This window comes from Sturnus vulgaris, chromosome 1, assembly GCF_052056855.1.
Source record: "Sturnus vulgaris isolate bStuVul1 chromosome 1, bStuVul1.hap1, whole genome shotgun sequence".
Lineage (NCBI taxonomy): Eukaryota > Metazoa > Chordata > Aves > Passeriformes > Sturnidae > Sturnus > Sturnus vulgaris.
The window spans coordinates 119,373,115-119,387,131 of record NC_142243.1 but is presented as its reverse complement, the minus strand read 5'-3'; the positions used below and the strand labels follow the sequence as shown (position 1 = coordinate 119,387,131).

Here is a 14,017-nt window from a genome sequence, read left to right as displayed (position 1 = left end):
CTACTTCTTTGTTTCTTTTAATAATGTTTTTTTTCTTTTTGTTGTACCTCCTAACTAGCAGCGGTAGTTACTTACATGCAAAATATTTTTCATTCAAACATAAGATTTAGCATCTGCTATGTTAAACTCTGCAAACTGTAGTTATTATTCAGAATATTATGGTACCACTGATACAGTATGATATAAAGCAATACTTACAATTTTTCGGTACTTTAAAAACTAAGTTATTTTAGCAATACTTTGAAGAGACAGAAGAATTATTTATTTATGAGCAGGGATTTGACTTTTTGTTTGTTTGTATATGTCAGCCCTTATCTCTTTTTTGTGCTGGAATAGGATTGATTTAGGTGACAGAGAAATTATTTAAGGATTCAGTTTACCATTTCTTAGCAAAATAGAGCTCCACTTACTATCCTATGGTTTTGCTGACTCTGTAGTGCTGGCAGGAGTAAAATTTAATAAGCTGAAAAGATTAATTGGAGATATCAAGGGGAGCAAGTATTCTACATATTCTACATATGTATTCTACATATCTGAACAATCTCTCTAAAAAACCCACACTTCTTATGGCAGATGTTTTATTCTCAAGTTTGAGAATAAAAGTGGTCTTTTCAGGTGCCATAAATGCCACCTATAAGACGTGCACATGCATTGTGTAAAAGCACTTCAGAATTTTCAAAATAAATCTCTATATTCTCTACATTTAAATATAGATATATTTTTAAGTTTTCAGTATTTTTTTCCTAAGTATGATAGACATAGGAATTAAAATTCTTTAAAATTTGCTTTATGAAAGATTAGGCATAATTAAACATATGGACTTGATTTTAAGGTTTCCATAATAGGATGCAGTTTTTACGCAGTGTTACAGAAGATACTTTAGGATACTTACTTTTCTCTAACATGCATATCTTATATTTATTTTGGTTCTCCTTAAAATCCTAGAAGGTAAATGTGATGCCAGTGCATTACATACATAACTCTTTTATAGTTAATGATCAAGGCTAACAGAAGCATCTAAGTATGTTTTTTCTTTTATTCTCTTGTCTTCCTAAAGAGCAAAACAAACGAGCCAAGATTTTCATTATTAATATGGTTTTAAGTGTAGCAACAGGTGTATAATTTGTTGAAATGCCTGTAAATTGAATGCAGTATATTTCCTTTATTCTTCAGAGAAGGGCACTTGTAAACTCATTCAGTTGCTTATCTGTAAAAAACCACTGGGACCCTGATTTGGCCTTACATTCATGAGGAGCACATCTGCTTTTTTCAGATGAAGAGTTAGACACTTAAAATGACAATTTCACTTACTGTAAATTGCACTATACATATGTAGCTTGTCTATCTGAAAATCATTGGACATCTTGACTACCAGAAAGGGTATGTTGCATATTTAAAATAAGAGAAGGAAGGGTAATTGAAGGAACTTAACCTCTCTAGTTGCATTACTCATTTCCTCCTCTTTCAAAATAAAATGTACAAAAAGGCAAATGTATATACTTTTGAAGTTGAATTTTTTCCACTTTTTTTTTCCTCCATATGCTTCTAATTTACTTATTCCACTAGTTGCTGATGCATCTTCCATCATTCCTTCGTTAGTTATTAGTTATTAGTATTCATTAGTCCCAAGATCTATGTACTAAACCTGAGAAGGTAATTATGAAAATTGCCCATGCAAATTGGGTAAAGGCACACATAAATTACCAGTTAGAGACTTAGCTAGTAGTCTGCTTGCATATTTACCCGAATTGCATTCATAATTGCAGCAATTATGTGAACAGTCATGGATGCAGTTTTGCACACACGGCAATTATGTTTTAAAATTTCTTCATGAAGTGACTAAAATCAAGTATGAGAAGATAAGGTAGTTGCAAAACTCATGATTACTAGTAGAGGATGACCCTTTTCTAGGTTATTAATGCATTTAAAAGAGCTGCACTAATGCCATATGAAGGTACACACTGGTTGAATGGTAGACTGATGTGAATAGCTGAGCGAATATAAAGGCAGCCAGTGGCATGAGAACAAGACAAAAGACTGCAGATATGCCTTTGTGTTACTTGGGATGTTCCTCTGTCATGCAATTTTAAGATTAAGTGAATTCTAAGCTTTCTAATTGTTAACTGTTCTCTTCCATAACATGTGAGTACTTGCCTGGTCATAGAGGCTTCCAGGGTTACCTTCTGGCAGCATAAAAGTTTGGCACATAGATCCCATCTTACATTTGGGTTAATTTTATCCAATTACACTAATCTGGATTGGACCTGTCAATACTTTGAAAATTAGAACCAAGGCCTTTGTGTGTCAACAGATCTGATTTATGGGCAGAAAAATAATTTGGGGATTTCAGAACAAGCTTGGTGTGCTCACAAGCCTGGGAAATATAAGAAGTTCTGTTTTCTGCTTTATGAATGTTATCAACTATCATCACGTTTCATTCCAGATAACAGCAGGTTAGATGGTCCAAACAGAAATTAGAAGTATAATATGACTAGACCGTCATCCAAGAAGGAAAGGTGAAATGCATCCTAGAGGTCTTCAGATTTTCTATAAAATGAAGCAACTATTAATCCAGACTAAAGTGTTTCAACATTTTGATGAGCTTGTGAGGCTATGCTGAGAAAATACCAGGGCAATTTCTTTGAAATGTTGTCATCTCTGTGGACAGTGCCACTCTGAACACACAGTGGTCACAATCCTTCTCTAGCTAGAAGAATTCTATCTAAAGCCCAGCTTTGTAGGATCTAGGTAATCTGTCATGTTATCATTGTGTGCATCACTTCCTTCACCATGAAATCATCATTTCCAAAGCTTGAAGGTTCTTGTATTTCAGGGTGGCTTTTTTTTAATGTCCTGAGCTCATGTTCTGTAAATTTCTTTATTCACTATTTTCTCCCTTGCAGATAGCAATTAATTTCTCCCTAATTTTCACTATGAAACTTTTCTGTATTGTAGTGTGTTTCATACAAAACAGGTGATTTTGTTTGATTTTTTTTCCTACAGTCTGTGTTAGGATATGCAAAACAAGTATTATATCACAACACATTCTTACCAAACACTCCACTATGCTTCCTTGGCATTCAGGGATGGAGTTAAATCACTGTATATATCATCATCAAATATTGCTTTCCCAGGTGTTGGTTGCTGCCCAGCAACCAGTTGGAAGTACAAATTTGTAAGATGAAGGAAAAAAAGGGAGTTTTCTCAGACAAACCAAGGTTGCTGCTTTATTCTAAGATTAATGGGACAATAAGAGCTTCATAATCAAAAAGAATAGATTGAATAATGAGTTTAAAAAGAAATAAGAAGTTGAGATTGCCCAAAGTATTTCTTTTCAAGTAGTTATAGGTTCTGCTTTTTTCTCTAAAGTTGTTTTGGTAAGTTGATCAGGCTTTATTAAGTAAGATATCCACATTTAGAAATATCAAACCAGGAAAATAAAGATATATTCTTAATTAAAAATATGGTTCCCTGGATTATCTTCAGTCACATGCCAATATAATGGACATTAAGCAAAATAAATTCACTAATTTTCATCTTTTGAGACTGCTGGATATCTGTTCATATTCTACATAGTTGAAAATAAAATAATTGAGATTTTTCCTGTTTCAGAATTATAATATTGGACTTGGCAAGATGCAGATGGATAATTACACTGGAGATGTTAAATAGGTTTTAGAGACAAAATTGTAAATAATACAATACAGAAGAATGATGGACTTATTAGCATATCATTAGATTGCTTTTTCCCTGAGAGCCAAGCATATTTTTCTTAGCTTAAAAAAAGTGTCTTGCCCAGCAGTAACACATGTGCTTAACATTTGCAAAACCCACAATATTTGACAATGGCATTAAGTTTATATTGCAGAGGAAATTATGACAATACAGTTACAAATATCAGTAAGTTTATCACTTGATAACAAGATCATATGTATGGAAAACAATCTTTTCTGAGTTAAACATTTTGCAGACCTTTTGTTTCAACTTCCACTAGTTCTATCACTCATGCTGAGAATTTACAGGGCTTCAACATAGCAGCAGAAAGATTTGTTTAAAGATTCTTTTGCTAATGTAATTTGAACCATTCAACTCATTTTTATTACTCTAAATTGCTTTTTTTTTAAAGATTTTGTACTCAATGTAAAGTAGAGTCATGTAGGATTTCAGAGCTAGTGGTATCAGCCAGAAAAGATATCTTTCTCAAAGAAAATGAATTTAGTCCAGAAACTCACAGAATGCACAAGCAAAACCTGGATGACTGTGGATTTCAGGTGAATGATGGATAATATGCAGTCATAATTCTGGGCAGGTTAGTATCAGGGTGGCAGGAAGTTACAGAAAGGTTCCTCTGGTTTAATGCAACTGCTGCATATGGGAATGCAAGAGCACCACGGATCCTCCCCAGGACTGACATGGCTGGCAAAACAGTTTGCTTAGACAGAGGTGGGATTATCAATGGGCCTTCAGGGCACTGACCTGACTCTTTCTTAATCCAGCCACGCCTAAAGTTACTCACCTAAAGTTAGCCACGCCTAAAGTCACGTTCAGACTTTTCTTAATGATTAATTCTGTAGATTTTGTTGCAATCACAATGCCTTTTGTAAACCACAACCCCAGACAGGACCCTACAGCTCCGGGAAATTATTTCAAGTTGCTCCACATCACAGTGCCCAAGAGGAAGAATATAGAAAATGGCAGACTAGATCTGCCTGTGTCACTTTGGGTTCAAAAATCCAGCTACATATCCCATTGGAGTGGCAACAAGATCCATTAAATGTTTGCGTAGAACGTCAGGAATTCTCATAAACTTAATGATGGGGGTAGTGAGATGACTAGAGCACACAGAAGACTCTGGTTTTAGTCCTTTCTCTGCCTTCTGTGTGAAAGAAATTTCCATTTGAGGTTCCTTCTGCCCTATATTTCTGTCCAGTGCCTAAATAGGTGGATGACACTGAAAAGACAGCCACTCCTCCCTTGCAAAAACTTCTTCAATGAAGTAGCATACTTAGATTAAATCTCATCTACAGTATTTTTTAAATTCCTTGTTCTAGTTGATGTGCTGCTCCTTTGGGAAGGATTTGGCATTTCTTGTGACTGAAATTAGAGATCAGTTTAGATAATTTGGGGTTTTCCTGTAGAGACAGGAGACACAAGACACCCCAGTATTGTACCAACCTTTCAGCTGTCACAGTTGGTTTAGTGTGATTTTCTAACCAGAAGGAGTTTTTTAACTCCTCCCACGTGAACATAACTATACATTGCTATACATTACTTGAAATGTACCCAATACAAATTCCTTTACTTGGTGATAGAGAGAGTTGGGTGCTGAGGTCAGGGTACCTTTGTTTGTTAATGCAGATAGAGCAAACAGCATGTGACTTTGCCCAACTCACTGCAGGAAGATAGCTTGACACTGCAGTGCTGAACACCATAGAAAAAAGCCCAGAACAGAACAGAACAGAACAGAGTGGGATACAATAGAACAGAGGCCAACGAAGGTTACAGCAACCTCACACTGGTGACTCTGTTGTTGTTGGTCAGTCACAGGAGCAAAGCATTGCAAAGCCAACAGCAGCTGCCTGCATCCCCCTTTCCCTCCTGCCCTACTCCAAACACACTGTTAACATTATTTCCAAAGATCTAGTTTGTATTCCTAGACTTAATCGTTTCATGTCCCCTGGATGCCTCTATTTTTATTGTATAAAAGAAAGGGAAACAATATTGTGTCTCTCAGGTGTCTTTCTGACTTAATTTCTTTTGATGAAAGACCATTGATTCAGGTGTGTTGGAGTGAATCTGTGAATATACTGCTTACTCAGGAGTTCTTTAGCATCACTAAAATAAATGTGAAATGCATTATTGTTTTCCTTATGCAAATAACTGCTGAAATAGAAAATGGTTCTTTTGTTATTTGCAACCCCTCCCCCCCAAAAAACACCCAAAACAACAAACCAACAAAACCAGTTTAATGATAATACTATTATCAGGAGATGTGTGGTAGAATGTTTGCCTTGTACCTCCTAGATTCCATTTGTCTGCTGTCAACCTATACCTGCTGTGAAGCATTAGACACTTTAAAAAATGAGAAAAAAGATAACACAAATTATTCACCATTAATTCTTTAAAATGAGTCACTATTAAAAGCTTAATTGTTTGCTGAGAGGGTCCAAATTAGTGGACTTTGCAAGATCAAACAAAATTGAAGATATTTGTCCAAATTAAAATAGAAACATGCATCCAGAATATACCAAATGAACATGTATGCTCCTGTAATAATAATTTTATTATCTTCAGCTTCCAGGCCAGACTTTTAATTATGACCCTTTATATCAGTGAAAACCATGTATTCAGGATTAAAAACCTATTTCTTTAACTAGTCTAGTTAAAGACTGTGGTTTGATATATTCTATGCTACAACTTTTATAAAAACCAGAGAACACTTCTAATAACACTTTTCTAATTTCATGGTTCAGTGCACAGTCAGTAAAGATTTAAATAATTCAGAAAGAAAGCCTATTCTGTTTCTTTATTAGAAGTTTGAGTCAGGCAAATTCTTTGACATTTAATAGGTTTTTAACCCTTTTAATAACTTCTTATAATGAAATTTATTGGAAGTTGTTTTAAATAAAGGGTTATTATATTAGAGTGAATAGCAGTCGGTAGTTTTTTATGATTAGTTTTGAGACCTTGGCCCTGTGTGACTCAAAGGATATTAAAACATAAAGTAGAAAAGAATGTTAATAGTCACCAAATTAACTGTGTACCAAGAAATATAGAAACTGTATATGACTGCATTTTTGTCATTATGTGATCGTACTATAAAATTTTGCAGTCAAATTTTGAGTATATAATAGCTTTAAAGGGACTTAAGATCACTTACAGAACCAGTACTCTATAAAACAACCTGAAGTGGTTTAATTTTTAACAGAATGATTTTGAAAAGATTATTGTAGTAGATTTAATGGGAGTGGGGGGTTTTATTCCTTTTTGTTTAGGGTTCTCTTTAAATGTGAGGTTTCTGCTGTTTAATTTTAAGACTGTTTTCCTAATCAACAGAAATTTTGAATAATCCTTTTCAATTTATTAAAAAAATGCAGTGGGTGTAGTATATAAAATACTCCTGTGTATAGCGCTAGAATATTCCCCAAATACTCACTTACTTTAAAACTCAGTCTTTCATTATATAGTTAGCTGATACAGAAGAGAATTATAAAAATGAGATTATGAAAACACACCTCCCCTCCCTCTGTTAGGTGGTGCTTTGAGATATTCCTTTCAATGTGTTTTGAATGGTTCTCTGTGGTCATTTTACAGTAACTTTGGCTCTCATAAAACTTTCTTTAGCACTTGTTCACTTATAGGTGTGCTAAAACAAGACTCAGTTGCAAATCTGATTTCTACTTTAACTTAATGGAAACAAAGACTGGATAAATTGTGAATCTTTGTGTTTGATCCCTCTTTGTTCATGACACGACATACATACCAAGTACCAGTTTTAGTCACTCTAATTAGTAAACACAAACTTCCTGTCAGTTGGGTCACTTTTTTTTTCTTTTTCTCTGGTGTATAAATACAGATGTTCAAGTTATCTCAAGTTTTAAGCTCTCTCATGAAAAAGCATCACCATGATGGAAAAGAGCAGATGAAACTCTTTAGTTTGCTTTTGATCCACTTAATCATTAATCTAGGATCCTGACTATCTACGGACGTTGAACAACCACGTGGTACCACTGCTTGATCACCTGTATGAACTGAATGAAAAGTGTCTAAAATTGACATTTCTGTGGTTTCAGGCACTCTTTTAAGTTTGAACGTATGGTTGTATAGAACCATAGAATATCCTGTGTTGGGAGGGACACACAGGGATCATTTACTCCAAGTCCTGGTCCTGCACAAAACATCCCCAGGAGTCACACCAGTTGCCTGAGAGCATTGTCCAAATACTTTTTGAGCTCTGTCAGACTCGGTGTTGTGACCACTTCCCTGGGTCATTTGTATGATAAATATTGCTTGTGTTTTGTAGCACTAAGAAAAAAAATGAGTAGATCTTTTTGGTTTACCAATTGTCTCAATCATAAATTGTATTATTTCCCAAACACAATCCCTTCTCATTGTGCCTGTTCTCAAAAACTTGGATGGCAACTTTAATATTTTCTTCTCTTTTGAAACCTTCACGTACAGAATTAAGTGATTATGTAGGAATTAACTTTTTTCCTCTCTTTTTTAAATGAGCATCTCTGTGTCACTGGAAAACATCTTGCAGATGTGCATTGGCTTATGGTAGAAGACAATTAAAATGCCTGAAATAAAAGCAATAACATTTCTAAGCAAATTTCACAGCTTTTCAGGGGGTTGGCACAACCTGGGCAAATACTGCATTTTAATGTAGTATTATTTGGGAACAGAGAAACATTCAGATTTAATATGGCATTGGTAGTAGCACAAGTTTCCTGGGAATATAAATGAGAATACCACTATTAACAGAGACCCCTTGTGCCAAGCAAAGAATACCCAAGCCACCTACAAAATGACTCAGGTGGGTCAATCCAGTATAGAAAGAAGCACACTGTGGGTATCTTCATAGATAACACTTAAGATCTCCTGGGGTTTTCTCCCAATTTTATTTTATTTTTTAATTAATTGATTGAATCATATCTGAATCTGAAAAATTCTTGCTCTCTGACATACCTTGACCACTCAGACAAGAAGCAAAGAACTGTCAGCCCCTTCTGCAGTGTCCATCAAAAATATTCACAAGAGCATTCAATTCAGTTCAATGTCTGCCATGCTTTGATATAAGTTTTCTCAGAGTAGTGAGATATATGAACTTTACTTGCTTCAGTGAGTAAGCCCTATGTACTTCTCCTTGTGTTTTAATGTTTTCATCTCCAGTGAATTATCCCTAGTGTTTCTTGCATGTACTTAGACCTATTGTATTTACTTCAATCTGCTAAGGCAACCTGTCTTTCTTCTTTCATTTAGAGATAGTATTTATTATAAATGTATCTAAATACAGAGGGACAATTGGGACTTTTACAGCTTTTCAGAGAGATGTTGCCTCACAGTTATTAATTATAAATAGAAAAATAACGTGAATAATTTTGCTAACAGCACATTCCCTTTGAAACTGCCTGTCTAATGCTTCTTAGGAAAAATTATTTGCTTCCTAAAGCTACATTCTGGGACATTAGTTAAGAGCCCTGCAATTTGACTCTTTCTGCATCTTGCATGAGTTAACCATCTTGTATCACAAAGGCTGATAATTCAGTTTGGGGTTTTTTATTGCTATGTGCTACGTTCTGTGAGAGATGAAGGATTCTATCTGAATTCTGTGTCAGATGAAAATATCTGTGTTTTGTGGACTTTGGAGTGCAATATTTCAAGAAATATGAAGGTTATTGGATATAGTCCAGAGGACAGCAGAAAGAATGATAAGAGGTGTAGAAAATACAGCATATGAACAAAGTCTTTCAATCTTCAAGTTTAGTTGTTTAGTCTAAAGAAGAAAAAACCAAAAGGAAATTCATAATAGCCTTCTAGTGTGTACAACTTTACTGTAAAGAAGGAGAAAAACATTCCTCATGTCCACTGGGAACAGAGCAAAAAGTAGTAGGTTTAAATTACAACAAAGGAGATTTAGGTGAGACATTATAGAAAAAAAGCCCTTTCCACTGTAAGGATAGTTAAGCACAAGAATTGCCTGGGGAGGTTATGAAGAGGTTAGACAAACATATGTCAGAAATGATTTAGGTATAGCTAATCCTGCTTTGAGATAATGTTGGACTAAATAACCTTTTGAGGCCCCTTATAGCACTATTTTCTGTGATTCTGTGATTAGGACACTGTATTCACATTGTCCTGCAGTGAGATGTTTCTATACAGGGATGATATCACTGTATTCTGCACTGTATGCTTTGCTTTGTTTTTACTTTAAGCTGATGGGATGAACGACAATATGATGTTTAAAGGTCTTTAGCCTTATTCTTAATACCTCAGGAGCTTTGAGCAGGGCATTAGGAGCTCATCTTCAACCTGACAGCCCTGTTCTGGTTTTGCACCACCCGTGTGTCAATAAGGGACTTTGGTACACACCTTAGATTTAGGGACTTATACTGTCTTTTAACTTGCAGTCAAACACTTATATGGCTGAATGCTCAGTTTCTGCTTATAAGCAAAATGCAAACAGAAAAAAGAAAATAGCTATGAAAAGAAATGTATCATAGCTTCCCCACTAGTAAAACCAAAATAAAACCAGGCATGTTCTAAAGCTGAGTATAACTCAAGTTGTGAAACATCCTGGAACTGACAGATGGAGAATGATATTAAAGTGACAGATATTATCATTATTACCTCATCACAGGGACCGTTGAAGACGTCAGTTTAAGACTGTCCTTATCTATCCTCTGTAACACTCAAAACTCTTTAACTTTGTTCTTCCATTTGGCATTCTGCCATCCATCAGGATTTCAGTTCAGCTTTGCATTCGGCAGGAGTGTGTTCGCAATATTGCCTCTGCATACTGAATATGGCTCCAGCGCAGCTACACAGCGGTGGGCTTTGTAAAACTCCATCTGGAGGAACAAGGAATATGAGGTTTCAGATTTTGAAGTAGTTTGGAAGAAATTGGTCATACGTTTTGGCAGAGCGTGTCTGATTACTGTTACTATTCTGCAGAGATGAGGTTGTCACAGCATCTGTGACATACCATTATGCCACAGCAGTGACCCAAGCGTGTAGTTTTCATGGATGAGTGTGTTCTTGAGCCTAGAGAGGAGATGGGACTGTTCTTGGTTTTCTTGATCCCTTAGGAACATGAAAGTTCATGTTTTCTATGGTGTGATCTCACAACTTTTTACATTTATGTGATTAGTTGCCCATTCTTACTCAAGGAATGAGCAGTATCCATTTTCTTAGACACAATCTCACTCTTTCACCTGGTAGGGGCAGGATGGAAGAAGGCAGGCTCTGCAGTGCCATGGTAAAGAGGTGAGCCAGAAGCCCCATCTGCAGATGTGAATCACATCTGTGGATCCTGAGTGCCACAGCTCTGTGCGATGGACTTAGGCTGCCTTGTTCTCTGCAGGCAGGTCCCTTAGGTGAAGGCTTCTGGCTTAGCATCTGAAAGAGAAAATGTACTGTTAAACAAGCTTATTTGCTGCTTACACCTGGTTTTCTGAAGGTAGCCTGGTATTCATCTGATTTAAAAATTCAGGAGAGAAGCTGAATTCATGTGAAAAGAAAAATACTGGTTTTTTTTTACTCTACCACCTCATTTGTAGTCCTCAGATTTTCCCTAGTGAAGGGTTCTCTTGCAAATATATGTGCACATGTGTTTTGTATGGGGATACATTCAGTACTGTTCAGTACTGTTCAGTTGTATTATTTGAAAATACAGCCTATGTTCAGTACTTGAGCTAAAATTGTATCACAGACTGTTTAAAAATATATGTTGTTTAAAGAAGAAAAACACAGAATCATCTCTATTATCTATCTGATATTTGTAGCTCTTAAAGGAGACATCTTTTTTGAATAATCACAGAATAAGAAAATCACAGAATAGGTCAGGTTGGAAGGGACCACAGTGGGTCATCTGGTCCAGGCTTCTTTCTAAGGCAGGGTCATCCCAGAGCACATGGCACAAGATCTAGATGCTTCTTTAATATCTCCAGTGAGGAAGACTCCAAAACCTCTCTGGGCAATCTTTTCCAGTGCATAGTCACCCACTCACTCACACTATAAAGAAGTTGTTCCACATATTCAGGTAGAATTTCCTGTGCATCATTTAAAGCAATTGTATCATATTTTATTTGAGGGAAAGTAATTAAAATCGTAGCCTTTGCTCTCCTTTTAGAGATAGATAATTCTGAAGTTCATTCAAAATAAGAGGAGTTTCATATAGTGGTTGTTACACTTCTAGAGTTCATAAAGTCATTAGGATGCCTACCCTTCCTAAAAAGCAGTCAAGCTTTTTTAGCCTTTCATGGAAGGGTTTATTCTGCACCATGAGATGCTGCCCCATGAAAACCCAAGGGCTCAGCCCCTGCAGGGTGAAGGGTGCCTGGGGAGGGCACACACCCACACTGAGTACTGCAGACAGGGTGAAGGGAGGGCTCTGGGTAGGGTTTTACCTCCCTGTGCCCAGCACATGAGGGACTGTGTGGGTTCCCATCCCCTTACTGTTTGCTCCATGCTGGTCAAGAGGACCTGGAGACCCCCCAGTGCTACTCCACTCTCCCCAGCTGCTGCCCAGCTCAACATCTGGATCCAGAGCAGTGTCTGAGCAGTAGTTACAGCTTCATGGGCACAGTTTTCTCGATACAGGTTGTCTGCTAGAGGCAGAGATAATGATAGCTTTCAAAGCTAATATGCTTGGCAAGGAGGGAGCTGATACTGGAGGGAAGGGACCAAGAAATCAGTAGTAATTTGAAAATATAAATGTCTACCAGGATTCAAATTTCAGCCTTCAATTGATTTCATCCACTGTGCTCTCTGTGCTCATCTCCTCCGGTGCTTTAGTAGTCATTAAATGAACTTGGAAAACAAGTTTGTATCAATAACTCTTTTTTACCAAAAGCTATTAATTTCTAAAATAACATAAATACAGATGTAATTGTGATGTCACATTGTCAGAAGCCAATTCAAATGCTTTTCAGAGACACAAGTACATGTAAAGTGGTAAGTATGCCAAAACTAATGATATTATTAGTTTGATTTACTGCCAACCAGTCACCTTTACGAAAATCAATCCCCAAGCTCATAAAATAAAATATCTCTCTAAAATTGATACATTTTTACACTGTCAATAATAAGAGAAAAGGTAAAGTTACAGGTTTATCTTTACTTTTTCCATTGTGTTACTGTTTGAAAGGTATCTTACAGATTGCTGTGATATGTGGGAGCGTGTATATGAGCAAGAGATAGGTTATGGAAGTCATGAGCTATAAAAAGATTTAAAAAAAATAAAATCGGAATGTTCTTTAGACAATTCAGATGACACATCTAACAAAGACTGTCAGTAAAATAAATGTGGCTATGTTAATATATTGAACCACTTGCACATGTCCTTATCATAATGGAACTTACACAATGGTAGCTCCTGTCAGATTCTACTTTATACATGCATACATGTTTGTCTGATGCACAGAAAGACAACCATATCTATTTCATTTCAGCTCAGAATTGATACTTCCATTTTAAATCACCCACAGAACATCTTCACTTAAATCTGAGCTTCTCTCTGATACCCTTTGCTATTTCTCGTGTTTCTGTATGAGTACACTGAAAAGAGGTTATAGGCAATCTGCTGAGGTCTGTGTGTATGGTGCATTTGACCTCTGGACAAGAAAGGAGTTTCATCCTCCAGTGCTTTTAATTCTTATCCTTGCAGAGACTGAATCTGTTGCTTGCATTCAAATAGTATGTCTCGTTAATGCTAAGAAGCAGTGACCCACATAGCACAATGGATTCATTTGTCAATCCAGCGATTTCTGAGCTTTCCATTCATGTATGTCTTAGCAGTAAATCGACTCAGAAATCATTTAATCAGTCTATCAATGCATCCTTCTTGTCAATGGTCTGAATCCTGAAAAGTCCAGCTTCTCATTGGGCAGCAGCAGGTAAAATAGATTTGGACCTAATATTAGGTATTCAGACTCTGAAAATTCCCAGAAGCTCCCAAATCACAAATCAAAACCACCAAAATGCTAAGTTAAAAAAGCAGGATCTGGAAATTATCTTGAATTTTGAGGATGTTCATGTTCTGGTCTAGGTCTGAACTTCAGAGTGCAAAGCTGTCCCTAGCATTTCAGAAACACTCTACACACAGTTACAGAAAGCAGTGCCCTTTTGTTCCCCCCCATGAAAAAACCTGAGCTTTCATTGCTTTTTCTTTGCTAATTCCAAGGGCTGAGGCTAGAGCCTGAATTCTTTATAACAGTCAGTGTTATTCAAATGTCAATCATATCCTTACTATGTTTATTTTCAGTATTTACATGTTTATTTAAGTACTTGCCATTTC

At 36.2% G+C, this 14,017-nt stretch overlaps 1 protein-coding gene across 4 annotated transcripts in view; it reads left to right on the top strand.

The window, feature by feature from the left end:
* The window catches only part of TOX (thymocyte selection associated high mobility group box), a 216,780-nt gene that overhangs the window by 157,963 nt on the left and 44,800 nt on the right, over positions 1-14,017 (top strand). The gene's annotated exons all lie outside the window — the stretch shown is intronic.